The sequence below is a fragment of the Ranitomeya variabilis genome, chromosome 5 (genome assembly GCF_051348905.1).
Source record: "Ranitomeya variabilis isolate aRanVar5 chromosome 5, aRanVar5.hap1, whole genome shotgun sequence".
Taxonomy (NCBI): Eukaryota; Metazoa; Chordata; class Amphibia; order Anura; family Dendrobatidae; genus Ranitomeya; species Ranitomeya variabilis.
The window spans coordinates 670549781-670558746 of record NC_135236.1 but is presented as its reverse complement, the minus strand read 5'-3'; the positions used below and the strand labels follow the sequence as shown (position 1 = coordinate 670558746).

Here is an 8966-nt window from a genome sequence, read left to right as displayed (position 1 = left end):
ATGGGGAATTTTTGTTATCACTGATCATATTGCAGATAGCAGAACTGAGTTGCAGAACTGGAAAAATGGAGACGAGAAGAGTAGCAGAACTGAGTTTCAGAACTGGAAAAATTGAGATGGGGAGAGTAGCAGAACTGAGTTGCAGAACTGAAGAAATGGAGATGGGGAGAGTAACAGAACTGAGTTGCAGAACTGAAGAAATGGAGATGGGGAGAGTAACAGAACTGAGTTGCAGAACTGGAATAATGCAGACGGGGAGAGTAGCAGAACTGAGTTTCAGAACTGGAAAAATGGAGATGGGGATAGTAGCAGAACTGAGTGCAGAACTGGAGAAATAGAGACCAGGAGAGTAGCAGAACTGAGTTGCAGAACTGGAATAATAGAGATGGGGAGAGTAGCAGAACTGAGTTGCAGAACTGAAGAAATGGAGATGGGGAGAGTAGCAGAACTGAGTTGCAGAACTGGAATAATAGAGATGGGGAGAGTAGCAGAACTGAGTTGCAGAACTGAAGAAATGGAGATGGGGAGAGTAGCAGAACTGAGTTGCAGAACTGGAATAATGGAGACGGGGAGAGTAGCAGAACTGAGTTGCAGAGCTGAAGAAATGGAGATGGGGAGAGTAGCAGAACTGAGTTGCAGAACTGGAGAAATAGAGACATGGAGAGTAGCAGAACTGAGTTGCAGAACTGGAATAATGGAGACGGGGAGAGTAGCCGAACTGAGTTGCAGAACTGGAATAATGGAGATGGGGAGAGTAGCAGAACTGAGTTGCAGAACTGAAGAAATGGAGATGGGGAGAGTAGCAGAACTGAGTTGCAGAACTGGAGAAATAGAGACAGGGAGAGTAGCAGAACTGAGTTGCAGAACTGGAATAATGGAGACGGGGAGAGTAGCAGAACTGAGTTGCAGAACTGGAGAAATAGAGACAGGGAGAGTAGCAGAACTGAGTTGCAGAACTGGAGAAATTGAGATGGGGAGAGTAGCAGAACTGATTTGCAGAACTGGAATAATGGAGACTTGGATGTAGTGGACCTCAGCGATGGAACTGGACTTTGCTGTAGCAGAACTGAGGAGTGGTATCGCAGGAGCAGAGACCTGAATGTAGCAGAGCTGAGCAGTGGAGCAGGAGGAAAGACATATGGATGTAGGAGAGATGACCACCAGTGACATTCGATTAGTGACATTTGGATGTAGCAGAGCTGAGCAGCGATATTGTAGTAATGTCACATAGATGTAGCAGAGCCGAGCAGGAATACTGGAAAAGAGGCGAGCTACTAGAAATGTTGACTACCTGAATACTCTGGTTTGAATGAGTTGGAGGCATGAGGCTGATACCTGTCGAGCAGGAGAGGAGATGGGACTGGATGTAAAATTGATGTAAGAGCTAGGGAAGACTAGAAGGACTTAGAATGTTTTGGGACATTTACAGAGATCTATTTTATAGAAAATGGGAGCTACAGGCCGCTGAAAGGTGAGAAAGATGATTCATAGTGAGCAGCTGCAGCTGCATCTCCCTCTCCCCTCTCTTATTATCTTTCATTCACACTAGATTCATTTTTAAGTAACTTAGAAGGTTCACATGCATGGAGAAAGCTTAGGAAGATTTCCTGGGGAGGCGGGTGTACTTACTGATATAGAATTTTGTATTATTTTTTTTGCAAAAGATACTTTCAAGATAAAAACACTTTTTTTTTTACAACAGGTCATTTTCTGAATTTTCTGATTATATATTCCCGGTTACTGAATGCAGTCTTCAGGCTAATCTCGGTTGCCATGCAGAACACATACCGGTACCTACAAAACAAAAAAGGGCAAGTTCAGTCAAAACTCCTAATCCCGATCTTGCTTTGTTCATTTTCCTTTGGTTTTATGTACTTGGGTCTCAAACATTCTTGAAATTATTCCTGCCCACATACCGAAAATACTTTCACTTCATCTAGGAATACTAAAAGTCCTTAAAAAGCAACCTATCACCTTGTACGTGGCGTCTGATCTGCAGGCAAAATGTTATGGAGCGTGAGGAGCCGAACAGATTGATATATGGCTTGTGGGAAAGGGATTCACTAGAACTTGCAATTTATTCATTAAAATAAAGCTCATTCAAGGCTTAGGAGTCCAGTGGGCGGTCCTACCGGTGACTGACAACTGAGTCTCTACACGCTTGGACCGTAAAGGTTGTTAATCAGTGATTATTATTGGCCAGATCTGGCCGTCAGACAACTGGCTGAAGCAGAAACTCTCCCTTGAGACAAGATGATTATTGCTAAGGTTCCCATCAGCTATTAAAAGTGCTTAATAGGGCTATAAAAATAGCACCATCCTAGTCTATAGGCTGTCTCTGGTATTGCGACTTAGACCAATTCAATCCCATTGTTGCCTTGACAACTGCAGAATTGGGGGACAGGACAGAATAAAGTCCCCTTGGGTATAAGTCTATGCTCCCCAGTGCTCCTCCATCTCCCTTGTATATACACTTTAATATGGAAGTATTATCTTATGATTTCCATGATAATCTAGGAGAAGCACTGCCATAGCTATAGTAGGTGTGGAGGCCTAAACGCCTAAGGCAGCCCTGAGACCCCTCTATAAGAAGCGTTATCAATGCAGTATGGCAGATTGAGGCCTAGATATGGGTTTTATATTGGGGTCTAGCAGGCTCAAGTTACGGCCATACTGGTTTTATATTGGGGCCTAGTAGGCCCAAGATACGAGAAATACTGTTTGGTTGCTCATAGCAACCAATCAGAGCCCAGCTTCCATCTCTGAAACTGCTCAGTTAAAATGAAAGCTGCACTCTGATTGGTTGCTATGGATTCTCTTAGAGACCGTGCTGGTAAATCTGGGGCCTAGTGGTGTCGCCAGTAATATGGCACTGCCCTCATACTGTAATCTTATGTTAGTGTTTTGGCACCATTTCCTTGGTAGGAAAAACACCAGAAAAATAAAATTAAATTCTTGTATTGTTCTTGCTTTTGACAGAGGTCCGTCCCGGTATAATACATGAGTGACGGGCCACAGAAGGCGGACATCTCCACCGGTATGCTGGCCTAGTTATGGGGGTTCCTCTGGGAGCTCAGGGACAACCTACAAAAATACACAGTTGAAAGGCCCGAGATGCTAGAATCTACAAATGGAGACAGATTTAACAATTGTTATTTAACCCCCTCATGCCGTGGCCATTTTTAGTTTTTGTTTTCATTTTATCATGTGAGGGACTGAAAAGCGGGAAAAAAATTCCAAGTGCATTAAAATTGCAAAAAAAAAGGGGAAGTTTCAAAATTATTTATTTTTTCTATTTACCATGTTCACTATATGGTAAAATTGACCTGCCATTATGATATTCCAGGTCAGTGCGAGTACGCAGATACCAAATATGTATAGTTTTGGGATTTTTGTTTTATTGGTGAGACAAAATTTGGAAATTCGTAAAAAATTAAAACCTTTGTTGTGTCGCCATTTTCCAACACCTGTAACGGTTTTATTTTTCGGGATATGGGGCTGTGTGAGGGTTTATTTTTTGCGCCCTGAGCTGACTTTTTTTCTGTTACCATTTTAGGGTACATGCAATGTTTTCAATTTTTTTCTTGTTGCGCCATTTACTGATCAGATTAATTTACATTATATTTTGATACTTTGCACTTTTACGAACGTATGTGTATTTTTACATTTTTTTATTTTCAATGGGGCAATAAAGGGGTGATTTGAACTTTTGTGTTTTTTTATTTTTTTAATTTTTTTTCATATTTTTAAAAGCATTTTTTTCACTTTTTAACTTTATTCAATAGTCCCCTTAGGGGAGTTGAAGCTGCAATCACATAACAGAGCATTGCAGGAGGATCATAATGACAGGCACAGGGGGAGGACTAATTTTTAAAAAAATTATTTTGGCTTTATCTTACTGGTGAAATATTGTGATTTTTTTAAATTGTACACACTATGATACCAAATATGCCTTTTCTTTCTTTTTTTAAAATTTTGCATTTCGAAAATTGGTTTGACCTTTAATTTTTTTTGTATACTTTTTTTTGTGTACTTTTTTTGTATACTTACTGTTTTCTTTTTCCATTTTTTTATAGGTCTCCCAAGGGGACTTGAACCTGCAATCGCTCCTGCAAAATACTTCAGTAAGTTTTGGGGTGCCATAAAAACACCATAGGCACCCCACAATCGTACAGTGGAAGGTTAGTCACCCGAAGCCTAATTGCCAACTGTTATCTGCTGTGGTCACAATTTACAGTGACATAGGCTACTTTCACACTAGCGTTTTTCTGCATACGTCGCAATGCGTCGTTTTGACGAAAAAACGCATCCTGCAAAAGTGCTTGCAGGATGCGTTTTTTCTCCATAGACTAGCATTAGTGACGCATTGCGACGCATTGACACACGTCGCAACAATCGTGCAACGGTTGCGTCGTGTTGTGGCGGACCGTCGGCAGCAAAAAACGTTGCTTGCAACGTTTTTTGCTACGTCGAGAACGTCTTTTCCGACCGCGCATGCGCGTCCGGAACTCCGCCCCCTCCTCCCCGCACCTCACAATGGGGCAGCGGATGCATGGAAAAACAGCATCCGCTGCCCCCATTGTGCGGCGCATTCACTGCTAGCGTCGGTACGTCGGCTCGACGCACTGCGACGGGCCGAGTACGACGCTAGTGTGAAAGTAACCTTAGGGGTTGATCTGCTGCCATCGGATTACAGCAGTTACACTTGGGTGCAGGCTGTATAACACAGTCAACACCTGCTCTCTGACATTGTTTTTTTTTTTAATTGTTTTTACAGCGTACATTGTGTGTTAATCATGACTTAGAAATATGATTGTGGTCGTCAGTACGATTACAGCAATGCTAAACATGTCCACATTTTTTATTATTTTGACGGTGAAAAGAAAAATCTGAAAATTTGAAAATTTGGGGGGTTGTGTCCCCATTTTCCGACACCCCTAACATTTTCATTTTTCAGTCGATGGAGCTGTGTGAGGTCTTATATATTGCGGGGCGAGGCGCCCTTTTTATTAATCCCATTTTAGTATAAATATGACATTTTAATCGCTTGTTACAGCATTTTTTGTGTTTTTTGACCCCAAAAATGTCATTCTTGAATTTTTGTCCTTTATAGTGTTTAGTTATTGGGTTAATTATTTTTTTTATTTCGATAGATCGGTCTTTTCTGAATGTGACAATACCACCTATGTGAATTTTTTATTATCTTTATTTTTTAATGGGGGAAAAAAGGAGGGTTATTTGAACTTTTAATTTTCTAATTTTTTACATTTTTTCTTAAAAAATATTTTTCACTGTATTTGTTAGTCCCCTTAGGGGACTTGAACCTGCGATTGTCTGATCGCTTCTACTATATTCTGCAATTAAACAGTATCGCTATATATATAGTAAAAATCACTGTTTCAAGAACCAAGGCCCGTATATTAAGGTTCTTAATAAAATATTAAGGTTCTTGAAAAAAAAATTCAGGAACGTGGCGTAACCCCTTTCATACCCCTTAAGGACGCTCCAGATGTGCTTCTCTTACACACGAGAAACAGAAATCCCAAAATCAGCATTAATAAATAAACGACTGTCACTGCGAGTCTCCGTTCACAGTCTGGCGATGGAACAATCAGATCGGATATGTTGAAAGCTTGTAAGATGGTCCTTCATCATCAACATTAACCCTAGCTCCAAATTTGCAGACGGTCCTCTAATGGGCCACATGTTCAAGCCACAAATTGCGTCCAAAACTTTTTAAATTTTTTTTTAATTTTCACTGTATTTGTTAGTCCCCTTTGGGGACCTGAATCTGCGTTTTTATGGGTGATGTACTTCCACATAAAAGCAACCAGTCTTTCATCCATGGTGCTTTTCCAGACCCCAGTTTTACTTCAATGTATCAGTGCAGATAAAATGTATCAGCCAAGTTCCTTATCATCAATGATTTTCTAGACTGGATGCATTGTAGCAACCGTTCACATGGAAAAAGAATTAGGTCTGAACCAGAAGCTTCTGGGAGCTAAAGAGATATTGAAAATGGCAAAGGATTAATAGACAAACTTTAGTAAAAAGTTACAGACATTTTTATTATTGGAGATAAAGTCAATAGAAATATCAACGTGTGTCCACGAGACATGAGCATGTAAATACAGAGGAAGATGAGGGATTCCTTGTCTTTCATCAGCACAAAGCAGAGATAAAGGATTTCATATTATCTGGAAGCCTGAGAAGATGACTCAATTATCCAAACCATTTACTGCTAAAGCTACTCAACATCTTGTACTGTGAAACACCCAGTGCGGAGAAACGGAGGAACGAGACTAAAATCCCAAAGATTGGATATTCGATAATAAAAAAAAACATAAAACATTTCTCAGTATCCCAACGGCTTAGTTATCTCCATGAGGTGTTGAATTGTCATTCATTGTGCATAAGGGATCATACATACTTCTCATAATTAATACTGCCCCTATGTACAAAAATATAACTACTATAATACTGCCCCTATGTACAAAAATATAACTACTATAATACTGCCCCTATGTACAAGAATATAACTACTATAATACTGCTCCTATGTACAAAAATATAACTGCTATAATACTGCCCCTATATACAAGAATATAACTACAATAATTCTGTCCCTATGTACAAGAATAGAACTACTATAATACTGTCCCTATGTACAAGAATATAACTACTATAATACTGCCCCTATGTACAAGAATATAACTACTATAATACTGCCCCCTATGTACAAGACTATAACTACTATAATACTGCCCCTATGTACAAGAATATAACTAGTATAATACTGCCCCTATGTACAAGAATATAACTACTATAGTACTGCCCCTATATACAAGAATATAACTACTATAATACTGCTCCTATGTACATGAATATAACTACTACAATACTGCCCCTATGTACAAGAATATAACTACTATAATACTGCCCCTATGTACAAGAAACTACTATAATACTGCCCCTATGTACAAGAATATAACTACTATAATACTGCTCCCTATGTACAAGAATATAACTACTATAATACTGCCCCATGTGCAAGAATATAACTGCTATAATACTGCCCCTATATACAAGAATATAACTACTATAATACTGCTCCTATATACAAGAATATATCTACTATAATACTGCCCCATGTGCAAGAATATAACTGCTATAATACTGCCCCTATATACAAGAATATAACTACTATAATACTGCCCCTATGTACAAGAATATAACTACTATAATACTGCTCCTATGTACAAGAATATAACTACTATAATACTGCCCTTATGTACAAGAATATAACTACTATAATACTGCTCCTATGTACAAGAATATAACTACTATAATACTGCTCCTATGTACAAAAATATAACTGCTATAATACTGCCCCTATATACAAGAATATAACTACAATAATTCTGTCCCTATGTACAAGAATAGAACTACTATAATACTGTCCCTATGTACAAGAATATAACTACTGTTGTGAAATTGGATTTTGGGCTCCCCCGGTGGCCACTGGTGGAATTGAACTGGTGTGCATCATCCTCTCTGTTCACCTGTTTCCATCAGGATGTGGGAGTCGCTATTTAGCCTTGTTCCTCTGTCACTTCCATGCCAGTCAACATTGTAATCAGAAGCCTTTCTGTGCATGTTCCTGCTGCTAGACAACTCCCAGCTAAGTTGGACTTGAGTCCTTGTTTGTTTTTGCATTTTGTTCCAGTTCACAGCTGTAGTTTCGTTTCTGTGTCTGGAAAGCTCTTGTGATCTGAAATTGCCACTCTGATGTTATGAGTTAATACTAGAGTCTTAAAGTAATTTCAGGATGGTGTTTTGATAGGGTTTTCAGCTGACCATGAAAGTGCCCTTTCTGTCTTCCTGCTATCTAGTAAGCGGACCTCAATTTTGCTAAACCTATTTTCATACTACGTTTGTCATTTCATCTAAAATCACCGCCAATATTTGTGGGGGCCTCTGTCTGCCTTTCGGGGAAATTTCTCTAGAGGTGAGCCAGGACTATATTTTCCTCTGCCAGGATTAGTTAGTCCTCCGGCCGGCGCTGGGCGTCTAGGGATAAAACGCAGGCTACGCTACCCGGCTACTGTTAGTTGTGCGGCAGGTTTAGTTCATGGTCAGTTTAGTTTCCATCCTTCCAAGAGCTAGTTCTTATGTTTGCTGGGCTATGTTCTCTTGCCATTGAGAACCATAACAGTTTGACCGGCCAAAAAAGGGTTAAATTAATTGACAGAGAAAGGAGAGAAAAGAGAAGTCTGCTGAAGATTTTTTTTTTTTTTTCCTCAGTTCTGAGTGTGCTTGTAATTGAATCTCTCGCAAGTCTGCCTCTATTGCAGCCTTTCTCTCTCTCTCTCCTTCTAATCCTGGAATGGCTCTGTGTTCACCTGTTTAAAATGGATATTCAGAGTTTAGCTGCAGGTTTGAATAATCTCACCACGAAAGTTCAAAATTTACAAGATTTTGTTGTTCATGTTCCTATATCTGAACCTAGAATTCCTTTGCCTGAATTTTTCTCGGGGAATAGATCTTGCTTTCAAAATTTCAAAAATAATTGCAAGTTGTTTTTGTCCCTGAAATCTCGCTCTGCTGGAGATCCTGCTCAGCAGGTCAGGATTGTGATTTCCTTGCTCCGGGGCGACCCTCAGGATTGGGCTTTTGCATTGGCTCCAGGGGATCCTGCGTTGCTCAATGTGGATGCGTTTTTTCTGGCCTTGGGGTTGCTTTATGAGGAACCTCAGTTAGAACTTCAGGCGGAAAAGGCCTTGATGTCCCTATCTCAGGGGCAAGACGAAGCTGAAATATACTGCCAGAAATTCCGCAAATGGTCTGTGCTTACTCAGTGGAATGAGTGCGCCCTGGCGGCGAATTTCAGAGAGGGTCTCTCTGATGCCATTAAGGATGTTATGGTGGGGTTCCCTGTGCCTGCGGGTCTGAATGAGTCCATGACA

The 8966-nt window shown here is 40.1% G+C and overlaps 1 protein-coding gene across 4 annotated transcripts in view; it reads left to right on the top strand.

Annotated features, from left to right (window-relative positions):
* The first annotated feature begins 2837 nt into the window (after positions 1-2837).
* Positions 2838-8966, top strand: part of CHRM2 (cholinergic receptor muscarinic 2) — a 185777-nt gene continuing 179648 nt past the window's right edge. Inside the window, exons 1-2 of one of the 4 annotated variants that reach the window (XM_077266742.1) lie at positions 2838-2921; positions 4077-4181. The gene's annotated coding sequence lies outside the window, so the exon portion shown is untranslated. Of the gene's footprint in view, positions 3038-4076; positions 4182-8966 lie in introns of all 4 variants that reach the window. The other 3 variants (XM_077266743.1, XM_077266741.1, XM_077266745.1) reach the window with 3 other exon arrangements.